We start from the raw sequence: 16,551 nt of genomic DNA on the forward strand, positions 1-16,551 counted from the left end.
CTGCCTGTCCTCCTGTGTCTGCCTCTCCTCTGTCGGTCCTCCTGTGTCTAATTCCTCTGTCTGTCCTCCTCTGTTTGCCTCTCCTCTGTCTGTCCTCCTGTGTCTGATTCCTCTGTCTGCCTCTCCTCTGTCTGTCCTCCTATATCTGAATCCTCTGTCCTCCTCTGTCTGTCTGTCCTCCTCTATCGGAATCCTCTGTCTGTCCTCCTCTATCCGAATCCTCTGTCTGTCCTCTTCTATTGGAATCCTCTGTCTGCCTCTCCTCTGTCTGTCCTCCTGTGTCTGATTCCTCTGTCTGTCATCCTGTGTCTGATTCCTCTGTCTGTCCTCCTGTGTCTGATTCCTCTGTCTGCCTCTCCTCTCTGTCCTCCTGTGTCTGATTCCTCTGTCTGCCTCTCCTCTGTCTGTCCTCCTCTATCTGAATCCTCTGTCTGTCCTCCTCTGTTCTCATCTGTCTGTCCTCCTCTATCTGAATCCTCTGTCTGTCCTCCTCTATCTGAATCCTCTGTCTGTCCTCCTATATCTGAATCCTCTGTCCTCCTCTGTCTGTCTGTCCTCCTCTATCGGAATCCTCTGTCTGTCCTCCTCTATCCGAATCCTCTGTCTGTCCTCTTCTATTGGAATCCTCTGTCTGTCCTCCTCTATCGGAATCCTCTGTCTGTCCTCCTCTATCGGAATCCTCTGTCTGTCCTCCTCTATTGGAATCCTCTGTCTGTCCTCCTCTATCTGAATCCTCTGTCTGTCCTCCTCTATCTGTTTCCTCTATCTAAATCCTCTCTCTGTCCTCCTCTGTCTGGTTCCTCTGTCTGTCCTCCTCTGTTCTCATCTGTCTGTCCTCCTCTATCTGAATCCTATGTCTGTCCTCCTCTGTTCTCATCTGTCTGTCCTCCTCTATCTGAATCCTCTGTCTGTCCTCCTCTGTTCTCCTCTATCTGAATCCTCTGTCCTCCTCTGTCTGTCTGTCCTACTCTGTTCTCATCTGTCTGTTTCCTCTGTCTGTCCTCCTCTGTCTGTCCTCCTCTATCTAAATCCTCTGTCTGTCCTCCTCTGTCTGGTTCCTCTGTCTGTCCTCCTCTGTTCTCATCTGTCTGTCCTCCTCTATCTGAATCCTATGTCTGTCCTCCTCTGTTCTCATCTGTCTGTCCTCCTCTATCTGAATCCTCTGTCTGTCCTCCTCTGTTCTCCTCTATCTGAATCCTCTGTCCTCCTCTGTCTGTCTGTCCTACTCTGTTCTCATCTGTCTGTTTCCTCTGTCTGTCCTCCTCTGTCTGTCCTCCTCTATCGGAATCCTCTGTCTGTCCTCCTCTGTTCTCATCTGTCTGTTTCCTCTGTCTGTCCTCCTCTATCAGAATCCTCTGTCTGTCCTCCTCTGTTCTCATCTGTCTGTCCTCCTCTATCTGAATCCTCTGTCTGTCCTCCTCTGTCTGTCCTCCTCTGTTCTCATCTGTCTGTCCTCCTCTATCTGAATCCTCTGTCCTCCTCTGTCTGTTTCCTCTGTCTGTCCTCCTCTGTTCTCATCTGTCTGTTTCCTCTGTCTGTCCTCCTCTATCAGAATCCTCTGTCTGTCCTCCTCTGTTCTCATCTGTCTGTCCTCCTCTATCTGAATCCTCTGTCTGTCCTCCTCTGTCTGCCCTCCTCTGTTCTCATCTGTCTGTCCTCCTCTATCTGAATCCTCTGTCTGTCCTCCTCTGTTCTCATCTGTCTGTCCTCCTCTATCTGAATCCCCCGTCTGTTTCCTCTGTCTGTCCTCCTTTGTTCTCATCTGTCTGTCCTCCTCTATCTGAATCCTCTGTCTGTCCTCCTCTATCTGAATCCTCTGTCCTCCTCTGTCTGTCCTCCTCTATTGGAATCCTCTGTCTGTCCTCCTCTGTTATCATCTGTCTGTCCTCCTCTATCGGAATCCTCTGTCTGTCCTTGTTTGTGCTCTCAGCATCAGCGGGGCTGTTGGACAGAGATACAGGCAGCCCGACCGACTGCAAGGAATGAGGCTGCTTCAGCCAGGAGTTTAATCAAACATTGGGGTGCCGCTGTGTTCGCTGTCAATGTGCCACCATTTCAAAGAGATGCCATATTAGGGAACACAATAGAGAAAAATCACCTCCTGTTGGAGTGTTGGGAGTCTATAAACAAATGTTCATGCCTTCTCCCATGTCTCTGAAAGAGGCTGACAGTAGGGAGGTTCATTTCGTTGACGTGCAACCAAGAAGATTTTTTGGGAGGACTTCAAAGAAAATGATTCTCTATCATCACAGACAGAGGCTGTCTCTCTCTCTCTCTCTCTCTTTCTCATCCAGCAAGCCGAACTTTGTCTTTTTCATTCAGAAAATCATTGTGTAAAAGCAGAAAGAGAAGTTAATGTAAAATCAACACAGTGGTTAACCTTCAGTAATGGTCACATTTGGAGAGTGGGAAGAACAGCCTTGGAATTATAATGTAGACCAACTGTATCTCTCGATGACATTCATTGGATGATCTGGAGGAAAGGTCAGCTCAGCATTCTGCACTGGGCCGTGCTGTTATTTAGATTTAGACTGTATTGACATAACTCTGTGACTGGATGGCCCCTCCTCTCAGAAACCCCATTCTACTGTCCAGAACAACCCCTACCCCATTCCCCCTTTCCTCATAAACCTTAGGGGCAAGGGGTTGGGGTGCAGGGGTAGTTTCTGCCCAGGACCTTCTCCCCTCAGTCAGACCCGTTTGATTGTCACATCTGTCTGATAGACACAGAGAGCGTGCTGCCGTGGCAACAGGGACAGGGCTAGGATGGGGCTGGGGTTTACCCCTCCCTGTAGTGCCCAGCTGTCGATGGTTACATAATAGTGGGACCTTGTCGGGCTGCCGGACGGCTTTGTCCCCCTGTCATTGTGGCTGAGATTAAGCTGTGGGCGAGGAACCACTGCTGAGGGTTTCCTACCTGATCTCCAGCAGAGAAAACAAACCAAACAGAGGCGGTGTTCCAATTGGCACCCCATTCCCTATATAGTGCACTAGACCAGAGCCCTAATAGAGCCCGATGGGCCCTGGTCAAAAGTAATGCACTACACAGGGAATACGGTGCCATTTGGGGCGCACACAGAGTCACACATTTGGGGAGGCAGCGCTTACAGCCTAAAGCACACAGACCCGGCTAGAGGCTGGAGTCCTTCCTCCTTTCACACTGTGCTTTGTGTGGCTGAACAGTACACCTTGTCTTGATTATGTGGTTGATGTTAAATGTATTGCCAGAGTAAAGACCACCAGTAGAGATTACACTGGCTGCCCTTGAATTACACTTCCTCATAGACTTGAATTACACTTCCTCATATCCTTGAATTTGAATGTTTCAAATGACATACATGACCAAATGGGAATACAATCTGGGGATATGATGGCACGGCTAGGCTACTACTACATAATGAATTTGACATTCATTTCTTCAGCATGCGTTACATACAGACTTATCATAAATGACCACCTGAGACAAGTATCAGTGCTCCAGCTGTTGTAAAATATATAGTAGTTTTATTATTAATAGGCCCGCTAGCCATAACAGATTTAAACACATTTAAATTCACCACCACCCCTGAGCGGGGCAGTTAACCAGTGTTCCCCGGGCGCCGGCGACGTGGATGTCCATTATGGCAGCACCCCGCACCTCTCTGATTCAAAGGGGTTGGGTTACAGTTGAATACATTCAGTTGGACAACTGATTAGGTTTCCCCCTTACCTTTCCAGTCCAGTGTACATCATAACCTGGTCTGATGCAACTATTATTGGTTGCTGTATGCATTGTACATGCATGTAGTTAGAGTGAATGTGGTTTAATAACAGGTTTATTGGGATTGAAACCATAAAAATCAAGGGCAGTGTGTGTGTGTGTGTGTGTGTGTGTGTGTGTGTGTGTGTGTGTGTGTGTGTGCGCGTGCGTGCGTGCGTGTGTGTGCGTGCGTGCGGTGTGTGTCAATTTAAAGCGTTGAGGCCTGATTTCCCTGGAGCCTGTTTTGTTCATTTAATGCATTATGCCATTGTTTACCCAGCTTTAGAGCTAAGAGATAGTAGTTTCATTTCAATAGGCAGACATTCCTCTCTGACATGTAGATGATCACCATGGGTGCAGGGCCAGCAACTTCTCTGATTGGACAGAATCCTTTTTGAAAGCTCTACTAGTAGTCTGGGTTTGTGGATGACAGACTGACTCTTTGACAGGCGCCGTTCTCTTCCTCCCTGCCCCCTTCTGTCTCTGCCTCCCTCTCCTCCATCAGCCTGATCCAGACCAGCTTTTCCCTCTCTCTCCTGGTTATAACAGGGAGCCAAGCCTTACATTAAATCTGGGTTTCTGCATAACCCCTTGTGCGTTTTTTCTGTTGGGCCTCCTCTCGCTCTCTCTCTCCCTCACTCTTTCTCGCTCTTCTCTTGCAGTGGAAGAAGTGCCTTATACAGGCAAACCACACCAAGCCTCCCCTTCGCCTCCTGCTCAATGTTCCTATTGCTCTGTGTTCATACAGTTCCCTTGCACACAACAATAGATATATAATGTTAAACCCAGCCCCCCTCCCCGTAATATGTTGTTTTGCATTACTCCTAGTGACTGACAGACAGCGAGGTCTATTAGGGTGGAGCCTCTTCTTTTCATCCATTACCCCCCCCCCCCCCCCCTTAATATGTTGTTTTGCATTACTCCTAGTGACTGACAGACAGCGAGGTCTATTAGGGTGGAGCCTCTTCTTTTCATCCATTACCCCACTCCCCTTAATATGTTGTTTTTGCATTACTCCTAGTGACTGACGGACAGAGAGGTCTATTAGGGTGGAGCCTCTTCTTTTCATCCATTACCCCACTCCCCTTAATATGTTGTTTTTGCATTACTCCTAGTGACTGACGGACAGCGAGGTCTATTAGGGTGAAGCCTCTTCTTTTCATCCATTACCCCACTCCCCTTAATATGTTGTTTTTGCATTACTCCTAGTGACTGACGGACAGAGAGGTCTATTAGGGTGGAGCCTCTTCTTTTCATCCATTACCCCACTCCCCTTAATATGTTGTTTTTGCATTACTCCTAGTGACTGACGGACAGAGAGGTCTATTAGGGTGAAGCCTCTTCTTTTCATCCATTACCCCACTCCCTTTAATATGTTGTTTTTGCATTACTCCTAGTGACTGACGGACAGCGAGGTCTATTAGGGTGGAGCCTCTTCTTTTCATCCATTACCCCACTCCCCTTAATATGTTGTTTTTGCATTACTCCTAGTGACTGACGGACAGAGAGGTCTATTAGGGTGAAGCCTCTTCTTTTCATCCATTACCCCACTCCCTTTAATATGTTGTTTTTGCATTACTCCTAGTGACTGACGGACAGCGAGGTCTATTAGGGTGGAGCCTCTTCTTTTCATCCATTACCCCACTCCCCTTAATATGTTGTTTTTGCATTACTCCTAGTGACTGACGGACAGAGAGGTCTATTAGGGTGAAGCCTCTTCTTTTCATCCATTACCCCACTCCCTTTAATATGTTGTTTTTGCATTACTCCTAGTGACTGACGGACAGAGAGGTCTATTAGGGTGAAGCCTCTTCTTTTCATCCATTACCCCACTCCCCTTAATATGTTGTTTTTGCATTACTCCTAGTGACTGACGGACAGCGAGGTCTATTAGGGTGAAGCCTCTTCTTTTCATCCATTACCCCACTCCCCTTAATATGTTGTTTTTGCATTACTCCTAGTGACTGACGGACAGAGAGGTCTATTAGGGTGGAGCCTCTTCTTTTCATCCATTACCCCACTCCCCTTAATATGTTGTTTTTGCATTACTCCTAGTGACTGATGGACAGAGAGGTCTATTAGGGTGGAGCCTCTTCTTTTCATCCATTACCCCACTCCCCTTAATATGTTGTTTTTGCATTACTCCTAGTGACTGACGGACAGAGAGGTCTATTAGGGTGAAGCCTCTTCTTTTCATCCATTACCCCACTCCCTTTAATATGTTGTTTTTGCATTACTCCTAGTGACTGACGGACAGAGAGGTCTATTAGGGTGGAGCCTCTTCTTTTCATCCATTACCCCACTCCCCTTAATATGTTGTTTTTGCATTACTCCTAGTGACTGACGGACAGAGAGGTCTATTAGGGTGAAGCCTCTTCTTTTCATCCATTACCCACCTCCCCTCTTTTCATTTTCTTTCTAAATTGCATTTTCTAAAAAGCGATAGAGTTACAACATGCTATGATAACTGAGCTACATCTCCCCCTCCTCCTCCTCCTCCTCTTCCTCAAATGGTCTGATTTGCTGAAATGAACGCAGGAAGGAAGGAAGGCTAATGGTCTCTCTCCTTGCCGTGTGAAAGAAAACGTAGCCGTTGTCTCTGACTGTCTGTGTTCTTACAAGTCACTTTATTGTAACAGCCTGATTGAGGATTGTGTTCTGAGGCGGCTGCTGCTGTCATAGACACCAGATATCAAAACCTTTCTTTCAGAAGCACTCAACCAAATCCTCCAGTGGAGACGCAGGTTCATGGACAGGACACTGTCACAGCAGAGAAGTAGTATGACTGATATTAGCGCTTTCACATTCATACACCTATTTATGATACACACGAAGAAAACATAAACTTATCAACTCAGCATGTAAAGTGTTGGTCCCATGTTTCATGAGCTGAAATAAAATATCCCAGACATTTTCCATACGCACAAAAAGCTTTTCTCCTCAAATTAGTTTACATCCCTGTTAGTGGGCATTTGATCCTTTGCCAAGATAATCCATCTACCTGACGAGTGGGGCATATCAAGAAGCTGATTAAACAGCATGATCCTTATACAGGTGCACCTTGTGCTGGGGACAATAGAAGGCCACTGTAAAATGTGCAGTTTTGTCACACAACACAATGACACAGATGTCTCAAGTTTGATGGAGCGTGCAATTGACATTCTGACTGCAGGAATGTCCACCAGAGCTGTTGCCAGATAATTGAACGTTCATTTCTCTACCATCAGCTGCCTCCAATGTCATTTTAGAGAATTTGGCAGTATGTCCAACCAGCCTCACAACCACAGACCACGTGTAACCACACCAGTCCAGGACCTCCATGTCTGGCATCTTCACTTGCGGGATCATCAGAGACCAGCTACTTGGACAACTAATGAAATTGTGGGTTTACACAACTAAAGAATTTCTCAACAAACTGTCAGAAACCGTCTCAGGGAAGCTCATCTGCGTGCTCATCGTCCTCACCAGGGTCTTGACCTGACTGCAGTTCAGCGTTGTAACTGACTTCAGTGGGCAAATGCTCACAGCGTGTATGGCGTCGTGTGGGCGAGCGGTTTGCGGATATCAACGTTGTGAACAGAGTGTCCCATGGTGGGGTTATGGTATGGGCAGGCATAAGTTGCAAACAACGAACACAATTACATTTTGTTGATGGCAATTTGAATGCACAGAGATACCGTGACGAGATCATGAGGCCCATTTTCGTGCCATTCATCCGCCGCCATCACCTCATGTTTCAGCATGATAATGCACGGCCCCATGTCACAAGGATCTGTACTCAATTCGTGGAAGCTGAAAATGTCCCAGTTCTTCGATGGCCTGCATACTCACCAGACATATCACCCATCGAGCATGTTTGGGTTGCTCTGGATCTAAGTGTACAATAGCGTGTTCCAGTTCCCGCCAATATCCAGCAACTTCTCACAGCCGTTGAAGAGGAGTGGGACAACATTCCACAGGCCACAATCAACAGCCTGATCAACTCTATGTGAAGGAGATGTCGTGCTGCATGAGGTAAATGGTGGTCACACCAGATACTGACTGGTTTTCTGATCCCCTACTTTTTTTTTAAAGGTATCTGACAGATGCATATCTGAGTTCCTAGTCATGTGAAATCCATAGATTAGGGAAAATGAATGTATTCCAATTGTTACAGTGTTGCACTTGTACTGTAAGTTATTCAACATATATTGTTAAGTCATTTGTGGGTGCTTTGCTCACCCCTCCAGCTCTGTGCCACGGACTCAAAGCAAATCAACAATAGATTAACAATACTTTCAGCCTCAGATCAGATGATGAATTTCTCTCTCTGTTTCTCAGAGGTTATTCTGTTGTTGGAGTCACAGCTAGACAGCAGAACACTACAGTGACACATGCCAAATAAACCCTTGGTTAGCAATCTGAGGATGTGGGCATCGTGCCTTTGCCAGCCTCCACACTGTAGGGGTCTGTGCCAACCTTTTATAAATGCCCTATTTGGCAACAGCCATGTTCAGCTCTGCCCTGCCGAGGCAGCAGTGTCTCTCTCAAGGTTCCAGTTCGAGTCTCTTCTCCTCTAAACGTGACAATGTTCCAAATCCTACATGTTCCAAATTCTAGAAGCCGGTTTGCATTCCAAACGTTATGGTCATATTTCAAGGAACCCATAGATAATGCTCTGCCACCTCATCTGGTAATAGTGACAGACCCAATGTCATACGTGAGCTAAGCTTGCTTTGTCAAACATTATAGTCATCATACAGTGCCTTCGGGGAAAGTATTCAGGTCGAAGGAATTGTCCGTAGAGCTCAGAGACAGGATTGTGTCGAGGCACAGATCTAGGGAAGGGTACCAAAACATTTCTGCAGCATTGAAGGTCCCCGAGAACACAGTGGCCTCCATAATTCTTACATTGAAGAAGTTTGGAACCACCAAGACTATTCCTAGAGCTAGCCGCCCAGGTCAAACTGAGGAATCGGGGGAAAAGGGCCTTGGCCAGGGAGGTGATCAAGAACTCAATGGTCACTCTGACAGAACTCTAGAGTTCCTCTGTGGAGATGGGAGAACCTTCCAAAAGGACAACCATCTCTGCAGCACTCCACCAATTAGGCCTTTATGGTAGAGTGGCCAGACGGAAGCCACTCCTCAGTAAAAAGCAGATGACAGCCCGCTTGAAATTTGCAAAAGGCACCTAAAGACTCTCAGACCATGAGAAACCTGATTCTCTGATCTAATGACACCAAGATTGACCTCTTTGGCCTGAATGCCAAGCATCACGTCTGAAGGAAACCTTGCACCATCCCTACGGTAAAGCAAGGTGGTGGCAACATCATGCTGTGGAGATGTTTGTGAGCGGCAGGGACTGGGAGACTAGTCAGGGTCGAGGCAAAGATGAACGGAGCAAAGTACAGAGAGATCCGTAATGAAAACCTGCTCCAGACTGGGATGAAGTTTCACCCTCCAACATGACAACAACCCTAAGCACACAGCCAAGACAATGCAGGAGTGGCTTCAGGACAAGTCTCTTCATGTCCTTGAGTGGCCCAACCAGAGCCCGAACCCAATCATACATCTCTGAAGAGACAAGAAATTAGCTGTGCAACAACGCTCCCCATCCAACCTGACAGAGCTTGAGAAGATCTGCAGAGAAGAATGGGAGAAACTCCCCAAATACAGGTGTGCCAAGCTTGTAGCGTCATACCCAAGAAGACTCGAGGCTGTAATCGCTGCCAACGGTGCTTCAACAAAATACTGAGTAAAGGGTCTGAATACTTGTGATATTTACGTTTTTATATTTTAGAAATTATCATTTAAAAAAAATAATAATCTGGTTTTGCTTTGTCATTATGGGGTATTGTGTGTAGGGAAAAAAACTATTTTAGCAATTTTAGAATAAGGCTGTAACGTAACAAAATGTGGAAAAAGTCAAGTGATCTAAGTACTTTCCGAAGGCACTGTACAGTATAGACATTTTTGTTGGTTATCCTTAGTGGAAGACTCAATGGACAGAGAGAGATGGCAGCTTTTGCTTTGTAGTGTCTACTCTCTAATTTCTAGGTATTCAGATAGGAGGCGTGGCCAGTCAATCAGCTATCAGTCAGCAATAGGCCAACAAAGGAGCACTTTCAGCTCAGTTTCCCTTTTTTCAGCATTTCAATGCAAATATCTCAAATCCTACACCCTTCATTACACACGCACAAACATGCATGCACAAACACGCACGCACGCACGCACACACACACAGCCTTCACATTCAGGCTCAGATAATAGTTATCCTTCTAAAGCCTCTGTGCTCCTTTATCTGCTGTTCCCCCCACAGGGACGTCACAAAGCCGGGACTAAGTTTTGTTTTCACAGTTGACTGGTGGTTGGTGGCGGACGGTGTGTCTGTGTGTGTGGTGGGAGGGGGATGTGGTGGTTCAGGAACAGGGAACCAAGGGGTCATTCCTGAAGTGTGGCGTCGACCCCACACAGCGGCATGTCCTGTCACACTGTCACAGCTGCACCTCTCCCATGGTAGAGGAGCCACCACGACTACGGCCCCCAGAGGCTGTGGAAGGATGCCTGGTCTGACGCCTGGTTTTTACCTCCCTCCCTCTCCAGCATTCGAACAGCATTTAAAGCATTGCATGCATTCTGTATGTTGACAATGTCCCTGCCTCAGTTTGTTCCCAATTTCTCCTCCTCCATGTCTGTATTTCCTCTCTCTCTCAGTCTCTCTCGCTCGCTCACTCATCCTTCTCTGTCTCCTGGACATACACTACCGTTCAAAAGTTTGGGTTCACTTAGAAATGTCCTTGTTTTTGAAAGAAAATTTTTTAAAAATGCCCATTAAAATAACATCAAATTGATCAGAAATAAAGTGTAGACATTGTTAATGTTGTAAATGACTATTGTAGCTGGAGACTGATGATTTTTTATGGAATATCTACATAGGCGTACAGAGGCCCGTTATCAGCAACCATCACTCCTGTGTTCCAATGGCACGTTGTGTTAGCTAATCCAAGTTGTTAACCCACTCCTCTTTCTATTCTGGTTAGAGCCAGTTTGCGCTGTTCTGTGAAGGGAGTAGTACACAACGTTGTACGAGATCTTCAGTTTCTTGGCAATTTCTCGCATGGAATAGCCTTCATTTCTCAGAACAAGAATAGACTGACGAGTTTCAGAAGAAAGGCATTTGTTTCTGGCCATTTTGAGCCTGTAATCAAACCCACAATTGCTGATGCTCCAGATACTCAACTTGTCTAAAGAAGGCCAATTTTATTGCTTCTTTAATAAGAACAACAGTTTTCAGCTGTGCTAACATAATTGCAAAAGGGTTTTCTAATGATCAATGAGCCTTTTAAAATTATAAACTTGGATTAGCTAACACAACGTGCCATTGGAACACAGGAGTGATGGTTGCTGATAATGGGCCTCTGTACGCCTATGTAGATATTCCATTAAAAAATCATCAGTTTCCAGCTACAATAGTTATTTACAACATTAGCAATGTCTACACTGTATTTCTGATCAATTTGATGTGATTTTCAAAAAAATGTGATTTTCCTTAAAAAACAAGGACATTTCTAAGTGACCCCAAACTTGTGACAGTTGTGTATCTCTGATCAAACTGTAGCTACTGCTGTTAATACATTCACAGTATTTAGAATCTCCCTTCATTTGTGCCCTCTGTTGTGGCGCCCTGGCTCACTCTCCAAACAACACAAACACTGTCAACCACATTAGAGACTCCGAGGCACAAAGACACATCTGTAAACAATAGGCTGTAACGTGGAGACAGAGGCAATGATCCTATTTTCATTGAGTGTCTCCTCACTGTCACACAGTAGCTGTCACTCAGGCAGTTCAGGGAACCATAATAGTGATGCAGTGCAGTAGAAATGTATTAGTAGTACTGCAGGACAGAGCTGTTTGAATGATGACTTGTACACTCAAGTACTCAAATCCTACGATGAATATCAACCACTATCAAAGCCCAAACTTCTAAATAGACTCGTTGTATTTTCTTTGGGGGGCAACTAGCGGTCCGATTCCTAATCTCAGTCTGTCATGGTTCAGATTGATGTGCAGTGTAAAGGGCTGTTCAGAACCTGGCAGCTCAGTTATTGCTAATACTGTCTAACTTGGCATCACATCTCTCATACTGGCCAGCCCAGCCTGACCAGTCCAACTGGCCGGTCATCCCCTCAATGGACAGGTCTTTCTTCTATTCTCCTTTTCCCTACCATTGATTACAGACCTGGCGCCTCCATCCGTTTGACTCCACGTTCTCCTCTCTGTGTACCAGTCTGATGACTGCCATGTCTGTTTTACATGAGCCAAACAAAATAGATGCTGCTTGCAATTTCTGTTGTTTTTTAAATGTATTTTCTTCTTTCTGTACTTGACACTCCTTTGTGCTGCCCATCGGTCCTTCTCTAAACTTTATTTTGGCCCTGCTGAGTCCCCTTCTGATGACAGCATGCACAGTGTGATTGCCAAGGACCAACTGTGACTGTTTTGTCACCAGAGGTACAAGCTGCACGGTGTGTGTGTGTGTGTGCAACCAGAGGAATGAACACGGTGTGCTCTATGACCTACTAAGGAGCAGTTCTCAGTGTGAGGACAATGATGAGTTCCTACCACTACAGAGACGATTCTCTCCATTCTCTCTTTCTCTCTTCTAATCCCTGTTGAAAGACTGTCTGGAGCACTTCTCTGTCCTTGTGAGGAGGACAGCATGTTTTGTGAGCCCTCTTAACCTTGCTGCCGTGCTCTGTGCTTTGTTTAGACCGGGGGTACCCTTCCTTCTCTCTGTCTCGCTCTCCCTCTCTCACGCTGTGAGATAAATGGAATGTTTAGAGAGGTGTGTGTGTACGCATGCATGCTTGTCTGTGTTCCAACCTGTTTGACTGCAGTTTTCATACAATATATTCAGGGATTTTTAAGAATATCCTATTAGCATTGTTGTGAAAGCCTGTCAGGCATGGTGTGTGTGTGTAGGATCTTAATTTGTTGAGAATTTGCAACATTTGCAACATTTGATGAGGAAATGCAAACTTCTATTGTGGAGTTAATTCAAGGTTAAAAAATACTTCTAAAGTTTGCAATTTCCACTTAGAAATTTCCGACTTGATTTGCCCTAACATAAAATGTATCAACCCCTACAAAAAATATTCATGAATTCTAATCCACATAATAATTCACATTTCCTGTTGCTGCAGGATTATGTTAATGCTGTATTAAACTATCTCAAATTAAGATCCTACATCTGTAGCCTATTTTCACATTAGGATCTGAGAGGATTCCATCTCTGACTGTATACAGAATACCAGCAGCCTCAGACTAATATCTGCCTACTTAGTATCTGGTGATAAAAGCTGCTGGTGTGTTGGAGGGTGATAAACTCTTCTAGGTGTGAGTTATTAGATGCTGGTGTGTTGGAGGGTGATAGACTCTTCTAGGTGTGAGTTATTAGATGCTGGTGTGTTGGAGGGTGATAGACTCTTCTAGGTGTGAGTTATTAGATGCTGGTGTGTTGGAGGGTGATAACCTCTTCTAGGTGTGAGTTATTAGATGCTGGTGTGTTGGAGGGTGATAAACTCTTCTAGGTGTGAGTTATTAGATGCTGGTGTGTTGGAGGGTGATAGACTCTTCTAGGTGTGAGTTATTAGATGCTGGTGTGTTGGAGGGTGATAAACTCTTCTAGGTGTGAGTTATTAGATGCTGGTGTGTTGGAGGGTGATAGACTCTTCTAGGTGTGAGTTATTAGATGCTGGTGTGTTGGAGGGTGATAAACGCTTCTAGGTGTGAGTTATTAGATGCTGGTGTGTTGGAGGGTGATAAACTCTTCTAGGTGTGAGTTATTAGCTGCTGAGATTGAGAATACTAACCAAGAGATGACATCATTGATAATAACATTGCATTCCAATTTTAAACCGATTAAGTATTTGATGTGGGTATACATGTATGCAAGTCTGAGCCTTCAGAAAATATTCATACCCCTTGGTTTATTCCACGTATTACTGTGTTACAGCCTGAATTCAAAATTGAATAAATTGATTTGTTTTCTCTCACGCATTTACACACACTACCCCAGAATGACAGTGAACACATGTTTTTTAAACTTTTTTGCAAATTTATTGAAAGTGAAATGCAGAAATATCTAATTTGCATAAGTATACATGTTAGAATCACATTTGGCAACAATTACACCTGTGAGTGTTTCTGGGTGCGTCTAAGAGCTTTGCGCACTTTTATTTTTTAAATTCTGCAAGCTCTGTCAAGTTGGTTGTTGATAATTGCTAGACAGCCATTTTCAAGCCTTGCCATAGATTTATATACGTTTATTTAAGTAAAAAATGTAACTAAACCACTCAGGAACATTGAATGTTATCTTGGTAAGCAACTCCGGTGTATATTTGGCCTTGTGTTTCAGGCTATTGTCCTGCTGAGCTGAAAGGGGAATTTGTCTAACAGTGTCTGTTGGAAAGCAGACTGAACCAGGTTTTCCTCTAGGATTTTGCCTGTGCTTAGCTCTATTCTGTTTATTTTTATGCTAAAAAACTCCTTACTCCTTACCGATGACAAGTGTACCCGTAACATGATGCAACCATCATCATGCTTGAACATATGAAGAGTGGTACTCAATGATGTGTTGGATTTTCCCCAAACATAACCCTTTGTATTCAAGACAGAAAGTGAATTTTCCTTACTCAGTTTTTGGCAACTGAGTAAGGAAGGACGCCTTTATCTTTGTAGTGACTGAGTGTATTGATACACCATCTAAACTGTAATTAATAACTTCACCATGCTTAAAGAGATATTCAATGTCTGCTTTTTTTTAACCAATAGGAGCCCTTCTTTGCGAGACATTGAAAAACCTCTGGTCGCTATGGTTGAATCTATGTTTGAAATTCACTGCTCGACTAGGGGACATTACAGATAATTGTAATAAGGTACAGAGATGAGTTAGCCATAAAAAATCCTGTTAAACACATTGAGTGACTGTCAGCGGTGGGTGTAGCTGGTGAATAGAAGTCAGGCACAGGAGAGCAGAGATGAGTGAACGAAGCACTTTACTGAGGCAAATAGTAAGACCAGAACGCAACAGCGTCACCAAAACCAAATGCCCAAAACAAGTAAGGCAGCACAAAGTACCACAAACAAAGTACCGGCTGCCACAAAACACAGGTACATACATAAAACCTGGCGCGAACCAGCCGGAAGCGAGCCAACCTCGACAATAAACAATACCCCACACAGACATGGAGGGAACAGAGGGCTAAATACACATAGTAATTATGAGGAGACAAACTAGGTGTGCAGGAAAACAAGACAAAACAAATGGAAAATGAAAGGTGGAGCGGCGATGGCTAGAAGTGTAACGGCTTTCTGCCGTCGAAGGAGATGAGGACCAAAATGCAGCGTGGTTAGAGTTCATGTTTTTTAATAAGACAACTAAACATGAACACAAATACAACATAACAAATGTGGCGAAACAGTCCTCTCTGGTGCAGAGAACACAAAGACAGGAAACCCACTACCCACAAAACCCAACACAAAACAGGCTACCTAAATATGGTTCCCAATCAGAGACAATGACTAACACCTGCCTCTGATTGAGAACCATATCAGGCCAAACATAGAAATAGACAAACTAGACACACAACAGAATGCCCACCCAGCTCACATCCTGACCAACACTAAAACAAGGAAAACACACAAGAACTATGGTCAGAACGTGACAAGAAGACCGGTGACGTCGACCGCCGAACGCCGCCCGAACTTCGGAAGTCGTGACAGTGACTCCATGCAACTTATTATGTGACTTGTTAAGCATATTTTTACTCCTGAACTTATTTTGGATTGTCATTACAAAGGGGTTGAATACTTATTGACTCAAGACATTTCAGCTTTTGATTTTTAATTCATTTGGAAAAATGTGGGTATTGTGTGTATTCCAGTGACACAAAAACTCAATTTAATTCAAATTTAACTTCAGGCTGTAACACAACAACATGTGTAAAAAGTAAAGGATTGTGATTAATTTCTGAAGACACTGTACATTACCCTACAGGGAGTGAGCTGGACAGCCATTGGACAGTTCTCAAGTTGGTACTTCCCTCCTTCCTCTGCACACTCCAGACTAGGTGTTATACTGCTGCCTGGCAACCAACTGGACACAGCCCAACTGCACTTTATGTGTGTGTGTTTGTGCACGTGTGAGCAAGCCTGTGTGGCAGGCCTTTGTGTGGGAGTGTCCCTGACATTTACTGTGAGCATGTGCGTCTATGACAGCATGTTGTTGAATGAATGTAAGTGCTCTCTCTCTCTCTCTCTCTCTGTGTGTGTGTGTGTGTGGGAGTGTGTATATTTGGCAGGCTGGAGTAGCGGGCTGCTTTTTAAGTAATGAATGCAAGTGTGTGTGTGTTTGTGTGTCTCCCAGTTATTCCAAAGTCAACTCCAGTCTTGTTAGGAAATTCCACTCCACATTATTGGGGTGGCTTGGCAATAGAATGGCTCCATTCCCAGAATAGATCCTTGGGGATTTAAAAAAAATCTCAATGATCAGTCATCAATTAAGTTCATCAAGACTGACACTTTTACCATTACACGCCTGGGTCAAAAAAAGAGAAACAAAATGTACTATTCAAAAAAGTCTCTACATCTATTTATACATTAAACTTAATGACACAGACTGAGAAAAAAATATGAATGGCTCAACAAGGCCTCTGGGTGAACTTTGTTAAATCACTTACTCTTTGGAAGGAACTGCAGAATTTTATTGGCCAGCGATGTTGCACTCAGATTGGTGTGGGTTTTAAGCTCATAAAAAAGCCCTAAGAATT

This window comes from Oncorhynchus mykiss, chromosome 18 (assembly GCF_057628025.1).
Source record: "Oncorhynchus mykiss isolate SJ-2025 chromosome 18, ASM5762802v1, whole genome shotgun sequence".
NCBI lineage: Eukaryota > Metazoa > Chordata > Actinopteri > Salmoniformes > Salmonidae > Oncorhynchus > Oncorhynchus mykiss.